Genomic DNA, 16,157 nt, shown 5'->3' on the forward strand with positions numbered 1-16,157 from the left:
CCTACCTGTTCTCATAGGTTAAGTGCTTTCCCCATATACTCGCCTGTGCTCTGTCTCCCTGAATATTGATCTCAGTGTAGTGGAGTTGTTTGTTTACTTGTGTATATCTAATTACAATAATACTTATCAAACTAACAACTACCATTAGTTGAGAATGTACATGTGACTGTGTTGGCAGTTCATTATTTTAACTCCAAACTTCAGAGTAACTGGTAAAAATAAGTAAATGGAGGCTCAGACAAGTTAGTTTCCCTAAGGTCACACAACTAGTCAGTAGTGGTGACAATATTTATATTTTGGTCTGTCTGGCCAAAAGCCAGTTCTTTCCATCACAAGCCATCGCCCGTCATGGGAATGTGAGCTACCATATCTTATCTTGTATATGCCAATATTTAGGTTCTAGCAGGGGCTTACTGTTTCTGAATGAATGAATAAATGAACGACTGCATGGAAGCAAATGGAGTTTGGAATCTTCCAGTTTTGGAAAAGCAGGCTTTGGTTTCAAAAAGAATGTTCCTACATATTGGTTGTATTGATGACCTAAGTAGGGGGAAAGTCACTTTGCCTCAGTCCCCTATAACACACAACTGTTACTGATGGAAAACATGGGTTGTATCTTGCCTACAAAGTCAGTTCCCTGGAAGTTCATTGTGTCACACTGCCTGCAACCCTCACCCTGAACCTGATCCTAGTCCTGTATTATTTATTTCTACCAGTGGCTCCATGATCACCCAAGCCAGATGCTACAGTCAGCCTCCCTTTCCCCCTTTCTTTATGACCACAGCCACAGGGTCTTCAGTTTTATCTCTTTAATAATTCTTGTTTCCATCCCCTGCCCCTCTACCCTTTCGTGGCTTCACCCTGCTCACTGCATCTGTTGCCTCCTCTTGAGCCCTCTCCACTCTGACTCCTTTTTAGAGCCGATCTCTCTAAATGCAAATATAACCTTTCAAAAATGAGAACTTGTCCATGTCAGTTCCCTGTGTCAGCCCTCAAATTGTTCTTCATTTCTTACATGATAAAGTCTAAACTGTTTCTCCAATGTCCAAGTCGTCTAAGGGATACCCTTGGCTACCATTTTGGTGGCATCTCTGGATGGTCCCCTCTCCATCGTCCACACGTCAACAATGATGAGCTGCTTTCACTTCTTCACACACTGCACGCTGCCTCACATCTTCCTACCCACCTTTGCTCCCAGGTCTCCCCTGCCTGGAAAGCCTGTCCTAGTGGCAGATCCCTCAATTGTCCCCATGGTTCTTCCCATGGCTCACTCCTCCCACTGCAGGTTCATTTAAGACCCCGTCTCTCCTTTACCACTATAAAGTGTAATATTACCACACTCACCATGGTATCATGATTTTCTCTTAATGTATCTCTCTCCTCTTCTAGACGGCGAGCTCTTCGATGACAGGAATTAGGCCATATAACACAGTCCCTGGCATATAGTAGGTGCTCAAAAAAAAAGTTTTAACGACTCATACTTGTAGCTCTATAAATAAGTCAATGAATGAATCAATAAATGGATTAATAATCCATCTATAAATTAAAGAATGAGTGACTGTCAAAGATATGGCCCAAAACATATGAGCAGTTTCAAGGCGATTGTCATTACATGTGAAGTTTTCTAAATGGCTTCTTCAAAGTGATTTATATTTACATATTGTTCTACCTCTGTGGGAAATGAGTTTCCATAGTGTTGAAATCCTCTGGGTTAAGTAACACTTCCTTTTATCTGTCCTGACTCAGACGTTCCCGGAAGCTGGACTAACCCTTTCAGCTCAGTCGGTTGATGACTCATGCCGTGGTTCGTTGGTGTCCTCAAAGAGTACATGGACATTCAAATATGGCTTTTCTCCCAGAGAATGGTTTAATTCTTAGGGTATGATTAATCACACCTGTAGTTTCTTGAAGGCTTAAAGGTTTCCACTGGAGATGCAATTACTTTCACATGTGCATTGGTTCATCGCTTGTTTAATTCCCCCGACACACACACGCACAAAATTAGCATGGAAATTATTGCAGGGTCCTATTTGTCTTCATTCATTCGGTGGCCATTTAGTAGCTTTCACAACATCTTTTCGAGGCCCAAGAACTTAACTTGAAGATCACGATAAGATCAAGAGGGAAGGAGGGAAGGCCCATGGATCTGTAGGGTGGGCGAATGTTTCTTCTAATCTCTCCCAGTTCTTCCTATCAGCTTTCAAGACATCACATTTGATCTCTAGGATTGGATTCTTAAAATCAAAGGGTCTAAGTATTATTTCGGACAGACCTTTACCACTTTCTCAGTCATGAGAAATGGGATCTAGTTTCTAATATGCTATTCCTATTACCATTTAAAATAAACTATGGCATGAATGATTGAGGGAAATTGTAAAACTCACACATAGCTTAGGACTGAAAATGATGACATGGGTCTTTGAACCTCAGTGGGACAGCCCTCTGCCCAGCCAGGTACTGAATATGGCACTATTTCCTTGAATATGCCACTATTCCCCAACGACTCTTAATCACCAATAGATCATTCATTCACTCATTCACTCACTCATTTATTCAGCAAACATTTAACACTATTATAAGAAAAATGTGGTCTTTGAAATACATAAAGGTGAATGATGCGTGATCCTGGCCCTCAAAAGTATACCATCTAATAGAGGAGATGACATACATAAATTGTTCTTACACCAGGCAGAATAGAATCCTTTATGCCTAAACACTATCTCACGGATGCTTCTATGTTTCTGTCATAAAACTTATGATATTCATTGGTTCACATGTTTCTCTCATGCCACAAGACTGTAAGCTGTGTAAAGACATGGATCTCATTTTATTCTAGCACTTACATTGTCCTTAAATAATACAGAGTCTTCCTGGTTGACATGAATGAATGTAATATACAGGAACATACGAAGGATTTCCAGGCAAAGAGTTGATTCTTTCCAACTGGAAGAATCACAGAAGTCTTCCTGCATTTTCTGTAGGAAAAGGAAACAAGGGAAAGAGAATTGGCTGCAAGGGGAACTGCCCAGGCAAAAGTTTGGGCAGTGATAAAGTCCTTTCCTGAGTATGCTCATCTGATAGGATCGTAGGGTGTATCAGATTCTCAACCGTGCTTGCATATAAGAAACACCTGGGGAAGTTTTTAAATTTCACATTTTTAAACTCAGGTTCCCTACAGGTCAATTGAATCAGAATCTCTTGTTAGGGAGAGGGGAGGAAGGGACATATGAGTAAGAGCCTGAGTTTTGGTACTCTTTCAAAGCTCTCCATTTGCTTCTAATGTGTATCCATGGAGAATCACTGTGGCACCTGAGGAAAGTTAGTATGAGGCCATATTGCAAGATATACTGGCAGTAGATTTCAAAAGGCCATGGAGATTAAACTGCAAAGTTTGATCTTTCAACAGGCAAAAAGAATCCAGCCTCATCTAGCAAGATGGTAACTGTAGAAAGATTATTTAGGAGGCTGTTGAATTCATCTAAGCAATACATGAACTTGGAGGCATCACCACCTTGGTTTACCAACAGGTAAAACTCACACATTTATTAGATGTGAAGTGGGGAATGGGGGAACAGGAGATGAAACACTCTGGGGTTTGGTGCTTGGATGAGGAGGAAAAGTAGAGGTTGAAGTCAACGTGTTGAGGTTGGCTCTGAGCATGTTTGCTTCAAGGTGTCTGTCTCCAGGAAACAAATTTGGAGCTGGAGATGGAGATTTGGGAATCACTGCACAAGAAGTAGAAGTTGACTACATAAGAGTCAAAGAGATCTGAAAAAAAGAAAATGCCAAGAGAAGATGGTGCTGAGGGCAGAATCTTGGAGCCTGCCTGTATTGAAGGGAAGGAGAGAGAACTTTCCAACAAAGCAGCTGGAGGAAGAACAGCCAGATGGTTGGACAGAGTGGACAACTAGGGAGGCAAGATTTCAAGAAAGAGTACATGACCCAGAGGTCAAAGATTTGAGCGTGGACAAGGAGACACCGATGCTCCTGGGAGGAGTAAGTCTTAGAAAGGAGGGGGACACCTGTTTCCCTAAGACAGGAGGGAAAGAGGAAAGGTTACTTTCATTGCACATGTATTTACTGAGCACCTACTATTTTTCAGACTATTGTAGGCACTGGGGATACGTCAGTACAGACAAGATGCTTGTTCTCATGAAGCTTATGTACCAGTTGTGGGGAAGGGGAAGAAAGACAAGAAAAGTTATAGAAAAATTTTGAGTTATAGAGGAGGAAAATGCTCTTAGTCCCAGGAATGATGGCATGGTCTTTTGTTGGAAGAGCAAGAGGGCTGAAGGATATGGAACAAACCTGGGCTAGCTCCTGAGAAGTATATAGGAGAGGCGATAAGAGATGAAGAAAGGAGTCCAACCATCTGCAAGGGCCCTGTGGTTTCCCAAGCATGAACTGGTACCTTCAGTTACACCTATGGTGACTTTGTCAATACTGAGAAGCCTGGGAGCACAGGCTGAGTATGGAAGAGGTGGGCTTCCCAGAGTTGAGGATTGGCAAGGCCTCGGTGGTAAACGTTTACCGGAACTCAGCATTACAAATACCATATTAGAAACATAAACTTTTGAAAACCCCAGAATGTGAAATCTCAAGGTCACAGCACCCTCATCTACTCATGAAATCTATATCGTAATTGAGCACATTAAGAAGCCTACTAACTCTGCTCTTTAGCATTAGAAGAGCTATAATTTAGTATCACTAGCTATCAATTAGTCCTGTTTTCCTCATCTGTAAAATGAGAGGGTCCGGTGAAATGACCTCAAAGTTCTCTTCGGGCACAGTCAACGGTGAATGTTAGCGCACACGTGAAATTCTGAAAGTTAATTTGCTTCTTCAGCGTTCACACCTCATGCTTAACTATAGTGTTCAAAAATGCAGCTGCAGAGCAAATGCAACTCTGTTAGGTCTGTACCTGCAAAGCCCTGGGTTTTCTGGACCATCCTGGTTTTGAAATAAATTGTCCCGTGAAAATACATGACCTAAATTCTGGTGGGAGGAATCTCAAGTGTCCTGGGGAAATGGAAAGGGTAATTGGTAGGTCATTCATAGGATCGACTAGAAAATTATTAGAAATGAATGGGTACTGATATTTGCAAGCTGGGGAAATTGCTTTGTGAATATTGGGAGAAAAGAGAGAGAGATTGGTTAAAGGATACCCCTCCCAAAAAAGAATAAAAAGAAAGAAAGAAAAGGAGCTTTCAAATATTAGGATGATAGTAGCTAGGGATATTAAATAAAGTTATGCAAATATGACTCATCTCCCAGAGCTAAGATTAATTTAAAGCAATACATGTAGAATCTCTTTTATCCCTCTTTAATATGTGAACAAGAGCTACCCAGGCCTTGGTTAGATCTTGAAAACCTAAGCTAAATGTAACCAAGTGGACAATCAGTAAAGATAAATAGGTTACCAGCTAGCTACTATCACCTAATATTTTAAAAACCTTATCTCTTTGCACGCACAATGTGGCTTGTAAATAATACTATACATAATATTAAAAGAAATAAACCTAAGTATCTGCTTTTTCAAACAGGTTGAATTGAAATCTTGTCATTGAAATCAAGGTCTGTAAGGGTCAAAACTCAGCACTAACTCTGCAAGTTATTATTTGTAAATTTAATCTTAACTAATAGCTAATTGCTATTTTCAGAAGCATGTTTGATGTGTTACTCTTGAAAGGAGGCTTTGGCTTAACTAACTTACATTTTAGTTTTACACCAAGACCTTTCTTCATGCAAATAAATGGAGGTTTCAGTTCTTACAGTATAGGGTACAAGTGTTAATCCCTTGTTTTCCTGACAAAGTTAATATTACATTTTATTAGCAATATCATAGAGTCATGCTTAATTATTGTTAAGCACTGGAATTTTCAAAAGTGGGAGTTTTCTTTAAATAAGTAAAATATATACTAGTTGAAATTAAAAAGAGTGGAGAGTAGGGGAAAAAATTATACCTGAGGTCAAGAAGAATCACTTTGGTTGGACTTTCCAGAAATTGCCAGGTCCTTTGAGGTTTGGGTGTTTTATTTTCCCCTTCCACCTGTACCATCCCGGCTGGTCAGCGGGAAGCTCTCTTGGGGTCTTCCCTGGAGTCCAGGTGCAGGGGTACAGCTCAACTGAAGATACCAGAGATCTGGGGAAATGATGAAGGGGTCTGGCTCTGTAGAGAGGAAGCCTTGGGTGCTGAAAGGCCTGTGTGCAATCCCCAACCTGCAGGCTACATGCTCAGGTGACAGCTGAGAGAGTGAGCGGGAACATGCCATCCACCCCAGGAGGCAGAAGCTGGGCATTGGAGCAGATGCCTCTGTCCCCCGCCCAGCATCCCTCATCCACCTCCAACGTCAGAGACCTTGAGCCATGAGTGCTTCCAGCACAGAACTTTGATTTTTATGGATGAAAGACAGTCCCCTTGCATCATAAGATATTTATATCTAATGTCACTCCAGATTTTTTTAAGCTATTTAACAACAAAAACTACCAAGCAGAACTACCACAGAGCCCTGGAAGGAAGCACAGCATTTTCATACTCTTCAGAGGCCTAACGGACACCAGAAGTTCTTTGTCTCTCTTGCATTTTATCCAAAGGGCTCTGGAACCTTGGAAAATTATCTGGTCGAGCCTCATGTTTTAGGAGTTCTCAAAGCTGAGTGGGCTTCACACTCTATCATGGGCCTGATTGTGGCGCTATGTCACAGGTTATCAGGCCACTAAGTAGCCCCTTGTGGTGGATAATTATTATAAACAAATGGGAATACGCTAGCAACTTCCCGTGACACTGGATGGATCTCATGTACCTTCGTTTTCGATAACCTCCATGTGTATTTTTATAGATGTTTCTTCTCTGTGCAGTCTCTTCCCATAATGACCCCTGGACAGGATATGGACTCTCTGCACTGAATAATAATGACCAGGTCCAGCAGCCAGGGCTTGGAGGATTAAATGGCATAAGCAGTATAGCACACAGGCTCACCGCTTTCCGATCAGAAAAATACTAAAATGCCACTCAGCTCAGTTCCCAGGGATTTTCCCTGTAGGACCATCCTTATTAATGAGAGAGTTCAGGAAAGGAACTATTGACAAATGTCAACAGTTTTGGAAAAGTAGAATCCTATACCTTTTTAAAACTTGCAAATATTTAACTGATTTTTAAATTTCTTTTCACTCACTCCGCTCATCCGTTTCCAAACTCTAAGATAGTTTAATTTCTTTGCTTCCTTCTGAGTTTGGGTTCATCTTTTCCTCCTTGGGTTCCACCTGGGATGAGAGGGGACCCGGTGAGGAGTCCCAAGCACTGTCAGAAGAACCAGCTTTTCCACCTGCTACAAAACCTCGGGCAAGTCACACGTCCCCTGAGGGCCTCAGTCTGCTCATTTGTAATGGGAGAGAGGGTTGCGCTGACTTCTCTGAAACCCCTTTACGCTTTAACTTTCTATGAAGTAAAATTTCAAAGAAAAGCACAGAGAGACTAGACTCCAAACTTGAGCTTATTTAAACAGGTATGACAGTTTTACAAGACCACCTGCCTGTGAAGATGCCCAGCCTGGTTTTGCCACTGAGAGGATTTGAAAAGGTAGAAGTTCATTCACTAAGACCCTGCTGCTTCTGGTGCTTTCTGGTGCCCAGAGGGACTTGGCTCCAAGAGATGAGAGCAGTGCTGCCACTCAGAGACATCTTTGACTGTTGGAGACATTGGGCTGTAAACATATCTGCTACACTTAAAATTCCTTATGAAGCATCTGGCATATATGGAATTTTATGTGACCCAAGTGATAAAAGAGTTACACACTCCCTTAAACATTAACATGCTTATAAACCTTTTTAACCTGTTACTATAAAGCAAAGAATAAGGAGCCAAGTTTTGTCTTGGTCCTGTCAAAAATATACACGGAGAAGGAGCTATCAAGTCATGAAAAGACATAGAGGAAACTTTGATGCATATTGCTAAGTGGAAGAAGCCAATCTGAAAAGACTACATACTGTGTGATTCCAACTCTATGACATTCTGGAAAAGGCAAAACTGTGGAGACAGAAAAAGATCAGTAGTCGCAAGGGATTGACGGGGGAGAGAGGGACGAATAGGGGAAGCAGAGAGGATTTTTAGGGCAGTGAAACTACCCTATATGATATTAGAATGGTGGATACATGCCATTATACATTTGTCCAAACCCTTAGAATGTAGGACAAGGTGAACCCTAGTATAAACTATGGACTTTGGGTGATTAGATGTGTCAAGGTAGGTTGATCCTTGGTAAAAAATGTCCCATTCTGGTGAGTCATATTGATAGCAGGGGAGGCTTTGCATGTGTGTGGGCAGGAGGTATATGGGAAATCTCTGTACCTTCCTCTCAATTTTGTTTTAAACCTAGAACTGCTCTAAAAAAATAAAGTATTGAAAAATAAAATATACATAATTTTTTTATATTTATACTATTTTTAAGACTTTATTATATATATAGACAGAGAGACAGAGAGAATACTGCTGCTAATGTCAAATTTTCAGGTTTTTGTCATATTCCCTTGGTTTTGACAAAATGAGATGAGTCATCACATACTTGTTTAATATTATTCCATGCTCAACTTTGTCTTGAGCATTTTGGTGATAAGGAAACAACCTGATATGGTGGAAAGGTATAGGGTTGGAGCCAGACACGCACTTGGGTTCAAATCTCAGGTCTTCTGTTTACAGCAGTGAGGGGCAAGTCACTTAAAGCCTGAAAGCTTGAATCAAGGCCTACCTAATGGGGTCATCCCAATGATGAAGTGAGAGTTTGTGAAAGGTAATTGGGCCAGTGACTTTGGACAAGTGATTTCATCTCCCTGATTTTCAGTTTCCCCCTTTTGAAAAAGGGAGAGATAATAAAGCTCACCTTGCATTAGCCTAGGATTACAAACACTGAGCTGAATGCACCCAACTCAAGGTGCAAAGTGGGACTCAGCAAAGTGTAGCTAGGGTTTTTGCTTGGCCAAGTGTGATGTGCTCTCAGCCGTCCAGGGCTTGTAATCTGATTGGGGAAACAGGTGGCAGCTGCACAGAACAAATGCTCAGATGGGGACACAGTTTATGGTTAGTTCTCAGTGGCACAGACACATTCTAGGTTTGGTCCAGCCTCAAGAAAATGACAGTCAGGAAGTGCAGAAGTGGTCAGGCTCCATGTGGAAGGGGAGCCTAACGGGACTTGAAAGGTCTTGAAGGATGGATAGGGAGGGTCTGACAGGAAAAGGAAAGAGATGATGGCTTTCAGGAAAGAGACCTCTCAGGCAAAGGCAACAAGTTTGGATGAATCCAGAAGCAACTGAGCAGGGGGCCTTGGTGGGGACAGGTGGGAAATGAGTGTGGATAACTGGGTTCCGGTGATGGAGAACTTGGCCACAAGCAGGTCGTCTAACAGATAGCTCCAGGATACCCTGGTAGATGCTTATGATAATCAGGTTCCAGAGGTCCAGTGAAGACTGCTGCTAATGGCCAACATCCCCAACTCCCAGGGGCACCTGATGTTCTCTTGGTGCCAAACGTACTCTCTGTTCCCTTGTCTCTGATTTTGAAGAGCATTGTGGTTTCTTTCCACACCAGCCTGTGCAGGATGTACCCAATTTATAGTTTACAGGGATTTCTCACACACCCATATAGGTTTTCCACTGAAGTCTGTACTTTTTCCTAGACCCACCCGAATTCCAGAGCATGGTTCACTTGTATGCCAAGTTCATAATCTTTCTCTTTGTCACTTTCCTCTCCTTATAAAACCAAGGAGAAAGTTACCTTTTTAATGCTTCTATGTATTTTTAACAGAAAAGACTGAAGGACCTCAAAAAAAAAATAATTACAAGGGTAATTTCTGATTCAATTTGCATTGAGAACAGTAGTGATTTCTAGAGGCAAATCCAGTAAACTCGCTCTGCCAAATCCAAACTCTTGTTCATCAATGTTTGAGTAGTTTTAGGGGAATAATCCCTTCTATAAGTTGAAAAAAATTTAAGAAACTGCTTTAAGATTTTGTAAGGGTAGTAACCTAGACTCTGGAATTCTAATTTCTTTATACAGTAAGTTTTTAAAAAGCAGAACTGTATAAAAAGGGAATTAGTTCCTTAGAGAGGAAAGTAGGATCATTTTTGGTCATTTTGAGAATGTTTGTTCTCTATTGACTCGTAGAAGACAGAAGTGGCTTCCACAACACTTTCACAAAAATCATCTCATTTACCTCTCCTGTTATCCTTGTGGGTAGGTATTTCTCCAAGTTACTGATGAGAAACTAAGTTAGATGACTTGCAGAGAATCCCACAGCCGATGAGTGAGGGCTCCAATTCAGGGCTTCCACTTCCAAGTCTAATTTCTTTCTCATCAGCTGCCTTAAAGAAAAGCCCTGTGTTCACCTTGGGTTGGGGGAGATGGTGAGGAATCAGTGCGGGCGTGTGGGAACCTGGAGTGGAGAGAGCAGGAACCAACCTCTGCTCATTGCTGCCCATATGCTCTGCAATGTTCTTAGATACTGAGGCTCAGAATGTCAGTGTACTCATCCAAGGGTGTTAGGGCTAGGAGTTTGTGCATCTGGAATTCACATCCAAGAATGTCAGATTCCAAAGTCCAAAGTCTCTTTTCATGACGCCAGTCCACCTCTCTTAAGAGAATGACTCTGTTTTTCAAGCTTCCACCATTACCTGCCAGGGGCCTTTTCCCACTCCTGTCCCATCTTTTTGTTTTCTATATGGCTTCAAGAACTCTTATTAGATGTTTATATTCTCCTATCCAGAAGTTTACAAACTATTAATCATTTTACATTTGCTAAGAAAATTAAGGCTGCAATTCTTTTAATCCACCTATGTATTTTTCAAAACTACTATCACACGGCACTTTAGTTTTGCTGAAGTTTTGCTTAATCACAATACAGCACCGAAAAACCAGAAAATAGGCCCAGCAAAACAAACTTTAAACTGTAGGTTCAAAGCCAGCAGCAACTAATTGTCCTGAGGGAATTGGCATTATCTCTCATTCTCTCTCCATCGTTATGACTGTCTTTGTCAGATCATGGTCTGACATGATCAAAAGGTCACCGATCTTATGAAAGAGTAAACTTGAAAAGTCTTGCTTTAATCATTGCGGTAATTAGCAAATTTGGAGACCACATTGTCTTTCTCCTTTTATTGGAAACACGTTCAGGAATGAGCTGATAGTTTATTTAGAGCTACTCAGAAAACCGAAGCACGGTACTTGCAAAAACCAGGTATTCATCTAGTTTCTAAGTGGCCTAAGTTCCTGGAATCTTCCTTCAGGAACATATGTAGCTACCCCTCCATGGTAAGCAGATATTTTTAAAATCATGGTAGATGTTAAGTTATTGAATAACCTAATTGTGTTTAAGGAGGGAAGGGAATGGGTTAGCCATATTTAGAATAGGAAACTGAAGAAAAGAAAGTTTTGCCATGAACAGGCTTACAAGTAGCCATCCTTCACGCCTTTAAGGACTCTGGTTTGCCAGACATGCAATCCTCTCTCAATTCCTCTGATTTTCTATCTGGAGTGTGAGTTAGGAGGGGGCTACAGAGCCCTCCTCCGCCATCTTTTCTTGCTGGCAGCTTCAGACTCTCCTCTGCTTCTTCCCTTTAACTCCCAAACATGTTTCTCCTCTTCTCTGATATATGAGTCAAGAGTGGTCCCAGTAACTGTGTCTTCAGAAAATTCCTACTGTTGGTTGCTGCTGGGTGAGAAGACTCTGGTCTTCTATCTGCTTCTCTGATAATTCGTCTTCTCTCTGCTTGGTCTGGCACTCATCTTCTTTTGTTTCTCTTCACGCTCTCTCTTGGCATCCTCCACCTTACCCTCTTGACCATTCCCAGTCCCATTTCTTTACCTGTTGCTCCCCAGCAGCACCTCCTCTGAGATCCAATCTGGGTTTCCAGCATCCCCTGGGACACCTCTCCTAGACAACTGCTCAGAACTGCCTTGTCCAAAACAGAACTCATATTATTCTCCCCAAATCCAGTTACTTCTCCCGATTTTTGGTTCCAAATAATGGCATCCTCATTCTCCCACCTGTCTATCTTTAGACGCCTTCACTCCTTGCTATCCTAACTCGAGCCCAGAGATTTGACCTTCTTAATGCATCTTGCATGTGTGTCTCCCTGTCCTTTTCTACTGCCGCTGCACTCAACTCCAGGTCTTCATTCCTTTTACCCAGCCTCTCAAAATACTCTTCTGATAAGTCACTTGGCCTTCATTGCCAGACTAATATTCCAAAGTGCAGCTCAGAACCCAAAAAGCCCAAAACTTTCAGTGACTTCTCATTGCTTACCAAACTGAACCCCAAACAGTTCTCCCCAACCAACCTACCCTTGAGTCTCATCTCCCACGGTGGCACTTAAGGGTATGGCCTTTAGACCCCAATGACCTCGGTTCTAAGCCCAGCCCCACCCCTTCTGAAGCCTCTGTCTGTAAGCAAGTTACTCAGCCTCTGCACTCTGCTTTCCTCATCTCTAAAACAAGGCTAATAATAAAGCCTACTAGATAGGTGGTTGTTGTGAGGATTAAGACGTTCCTAGACCATCTGGCCTCTAGTGAGCACTCAGCATGTTGGCCATCAGCATCATCATGATTATCATCATCACTCTGTTCTATTCTTTCTTTACAGCAGACTCCACCCCTGTGCACTTGGTGGTCCTCCCTTCATTTTCCCTCCGGTGCACCTTGGTGCCTGCTGTTCTCTTGACCTCTGATGGCTTCTCCTCCTCACTGTGACCTTTGAAGTACCGTTCACTCTCCAAGGCGCTCTCAAATGCCCCAATGCCTTTCCCGACTGTCCCAAAGGATCTGGCCTGTCCTTCTTTGACTATCCCCGGCCCTTTGTCAGGGTTCCTCAGGTAATTCTTCTCACGTTCTATCTGGCATCCCAGCCATTCTTGTGCTTTGAGTATTTTTACTATTTCTCCACCTCCATTCCCATCTACATCCCCTCCCAGCAGTGGACTGGAGGTTCCTTGACATCAAGGACTGAGTCTTCTCCACTTGGATCTTCTGAGGCACAGCCACCAACCTCCTGCAGAGCCAGCTGCCAGCAGGCGTGTGCTGGGTGAAGATGCCTGAGGGCTGGAGCCTAACTATCCAAAATCCTGATGAGAGTTGATTTAAAAACTCATTAAATATACTTTTCTACCAACTCTAGGGCTAGTAAGTCATAGACCACTTCTTCAGATATTGAAAACTAAATAAAGTGCTGTACAAAAAACATAATTTAGAGAACATTCACAGGTTATTGGACTAGACAAGTTAATATCCATAATCATAAAATTTATGTTTAAATGTACATACCCTTGGGTAGCCTTAGACTCTGCAACACCAGATACTGGCATCGGTTGCTCCCAGTCGGAAGGAAATGCATTGATTATAATCACAGAAAAGTGGCTCTCATAAGTTTTAGTCCTACAATATTTCATCTTTAAAATGGGAAAATCTTAGAAAATTCTCTTAACTTAAAACACATTGAGAGCCAAATATCCTTACTGCCACAGTTATGCTAACACAGACCGTAGCTAAACATAGCATGGAAGGAAGGCTGAAATGATGTGAATTTCCTCGTCTCCTGGGTTGGCTGCGCCATGGATCAAATCACCCTTTTCCATCCCAGGATTGCGAGATCCTCTCCTTTCTTTCTCTTGTTTTCTTCCCCAGGATCAAACTTTCAGCCTATGCTCCCACGCCAAACTCTGCCAGCTCTGTTTTACTTCTCTGTTTTATTTCAATCTTCTTCTCTCTAAAATACTTTGTGTGTTTCTTAGTTTCCCTCTATGGGATTTACACAGCTACTATATTGTAGGTACGTGGTGCCCTGTTTCTTCTCACACATATAAATACGTCTCCGTCCTTAATAACTCCACTGAAGCAATTCTAGCAGCCAATCTATCACTTTATAATGTTCACCGAGGGAAATAATGCACTAGTTAGCATTCTAAATTCACATGTATTTATTTTCAAAACACTTCAGATAAAAAGTTCTGTATTGCATGTTTGCGAGATGAAATGGATATAAATCATGGTTCAACTGAAGATGTAATTATAGCAAAAATTGAGCCTTCGTGTCAATGCATATTGATTCAACAGGCATTGCCTGAGAGATTATGTAGGCCAAGCTCTAGGAGCACAGAGGAAGAATCAGGTAAAATCGCCATTCGCACTGAGCTTGCAACCCCATAGGGAAGAGAGACAAGTAGACAGGCCATTGTAAATTAGGGCCAAGGGGGATGAACCAGCTACGTCCAGGATGGGGAGGGAAATCTACAGAGGATTCCTAACCCAGGCTTGGTGGGGCATCAATGTTCCCTGGAGCTGGTACTAGACCTGAGTCTAAACCAATGGAGAAAGTTTATAACCTCACCTAATGGACAATTAAATTATAGACATAGTGATGAAAAGAAAAAAGATCCCAAGAGACAGAATGGACATTGTCTATCAAAAGATTATAAAATATGGTGCATGTAAAACCAGATTCAACAAGTGCCTAATTGATTCCCAGGTTCAAGTATGAAGCATGTTTAAAACTTACATTTAATTCTGAAGTCACAAACAAGATTCTGTCACTGTGAGTCTGCACATTTAGTTTGGTTTTTAAAAATACAGTCCTGCATCGCTTAATGACCGGGATATGTTCTGAGAAATGCATCATTACGTGATTTCCTTGTTGTGTGAACATGCTAGAGTGTACTTACACAAACCTAGATGGTATAGCCTACTATATACCTAGGCTATATCGTGCTAAGCTTATGGGATCACCATCGTATTTGTAGTCCATCATTGACTGAAACGTTGTTATGTAGCACATGACTATAGATAAAACTCATATAAGTAAATGATTTAATTAATTTACTTCTTTCAGGCTTACTCTTATTTTTCTTTTCCATCTACTTTTTTTTTTTTACTTTTTTTTTTTTGTGTGAGGAAGATCAGCCCTGAGCTAACATCCATGCTAATCCTCCTATTTTTGCTGAGGAAGACTGGCTCTGAGCTAACATCTGTTGCCAATCCTCCTCCTTTTTTACCCCCAAAGCCCCAGTAGATAGTTGTACGTCATAGTTGCACATCCTGCTAGTTGCTGTATGTGGGTCGTGGCCTCAGCATGGCCGGAGAAGCGGTGCGTCGGTGCGCACCTGGGATCCAAACCCGGGTCACCAGTAGCAGAGCACGCGCACTTAACTGCTAAGCCACGGGGCCAGCCCATCCATCTACTTTTAATTCATGTTGTATATATGTGAGGGTATATTGATGTGTCTTTGTAAATTCACTTAAATTCTCTTGGGAATAAGATGGACATAAAGAAACAAAGAGACAAAAAGTAAATAAATTCTTTGGGGCTACTGTCCATGGCCACTTTGTAATCTCAAAGGCTGGCCAGTCACCTGCAGGAATGGCTAAGGTTCCAAAGGTACAACTCACAGCCAAGTGGAGCATGAACATCATAACATGTTCTTTCTTGGAGCACCACACAGCTTGCCACCCACATCAATCATAGTGTGCAAAAGTGTCCCCAATGAGCTTGCATGAAATAACAGTCAAAGGAACAAATATCAATTTTAAGGAGGTAGGAGGAGGTGGGAGACAGTTTTGTAGTCCAAAATGGTTGTACAACTTGGGATTCAAAGTTAAAGGATGCCTTTGCTGTAGAACTTCTCAGGGTTTTAATATGTTAATGATCATGTGAAGTGTCAACATGAAACATGGACTATGACAGATTTCCCAAACCTGTTGGAGTACAGACCTTCTTATGTCTTGCTGGGCGAGAGTTACACAGAACCTTCTTCAGGACTCGTTGCTTGTCAGCAGAACCTCCCAGGATAAAGGATGCTTTACTGTCAAACTTGATGATTGTGTTTCAGGATACCCTTCCTGCTTTCTGGCTAGGGGAATCTCTCTTGCCCCCAGACCCAGAGATAGGAAGCACAGGGTCAGCATCTAAGGGGTCTTCTCCTCAATTCCCAGGAGATTGAAGGTACTGGAATGGAGCCCTCATCTCTCCATACCTCCCCAAGGCAGCTTTGGCCTGCTCGGGAGAAGCCGGTCCCTCTTCTGTCTATAGGGGCCTGCTGGGTTGTGGTGCCAGGAGCTGGGACCCTGAGTGTTCCTTGGTCAGCTGATCACAGCTTTCCTGTTGACAAGAATCAAGTCATGT

The 16,157-nt window shown here is 42.1% G+C and overlaps 1 protein-coding gene across 4 annotated transcripts in view; it reads right to left on the reverse strand.

Moving 5' to 3' along the window:
- Window positions 1–16,157, reverse strand: part of KCNJ15 (potassium inwardly rectifying channel subfamily J member 15) — a 45,747-nt gene that overhangs the window by 23,668 nt on the left and 5,922 nt on the right. Inside the window, exon 1 of one of the 4 annotated variants that reach the window (XM_087418080.1) lies at window positions 1,345–1,710. The exons of 2 other annotated variants lie outside the window; for them this stretch is intronic. The gene's annotated coding sequence lies outside the window, so the exon portion shown is untranslated. Of the gene's footprint in view, window positions 1–1,344; window positions 1,711–16,157 lie in introns of those variants that run through there. One more of the 4 variants, XM_087418077.1, reaches the window with a different exon arrangement.

The sequence above is a fragment of the Ceratotherium simum genome, chromosome 27 (assembly GCF_057802395.1).
Source record: "Ceratotherium simum simum isolate JZ-2026a chromosome 27, ASM5780239v1, whole genome shotgun sequence".
Taxonomy (NCBI): domain Eukaryota; kingdom Metazoa; phylum Chordata; class Mammalia; order Perissodactyla; family Rhinocerotidae; genus Ceratotherium; species Ceratotherium simum.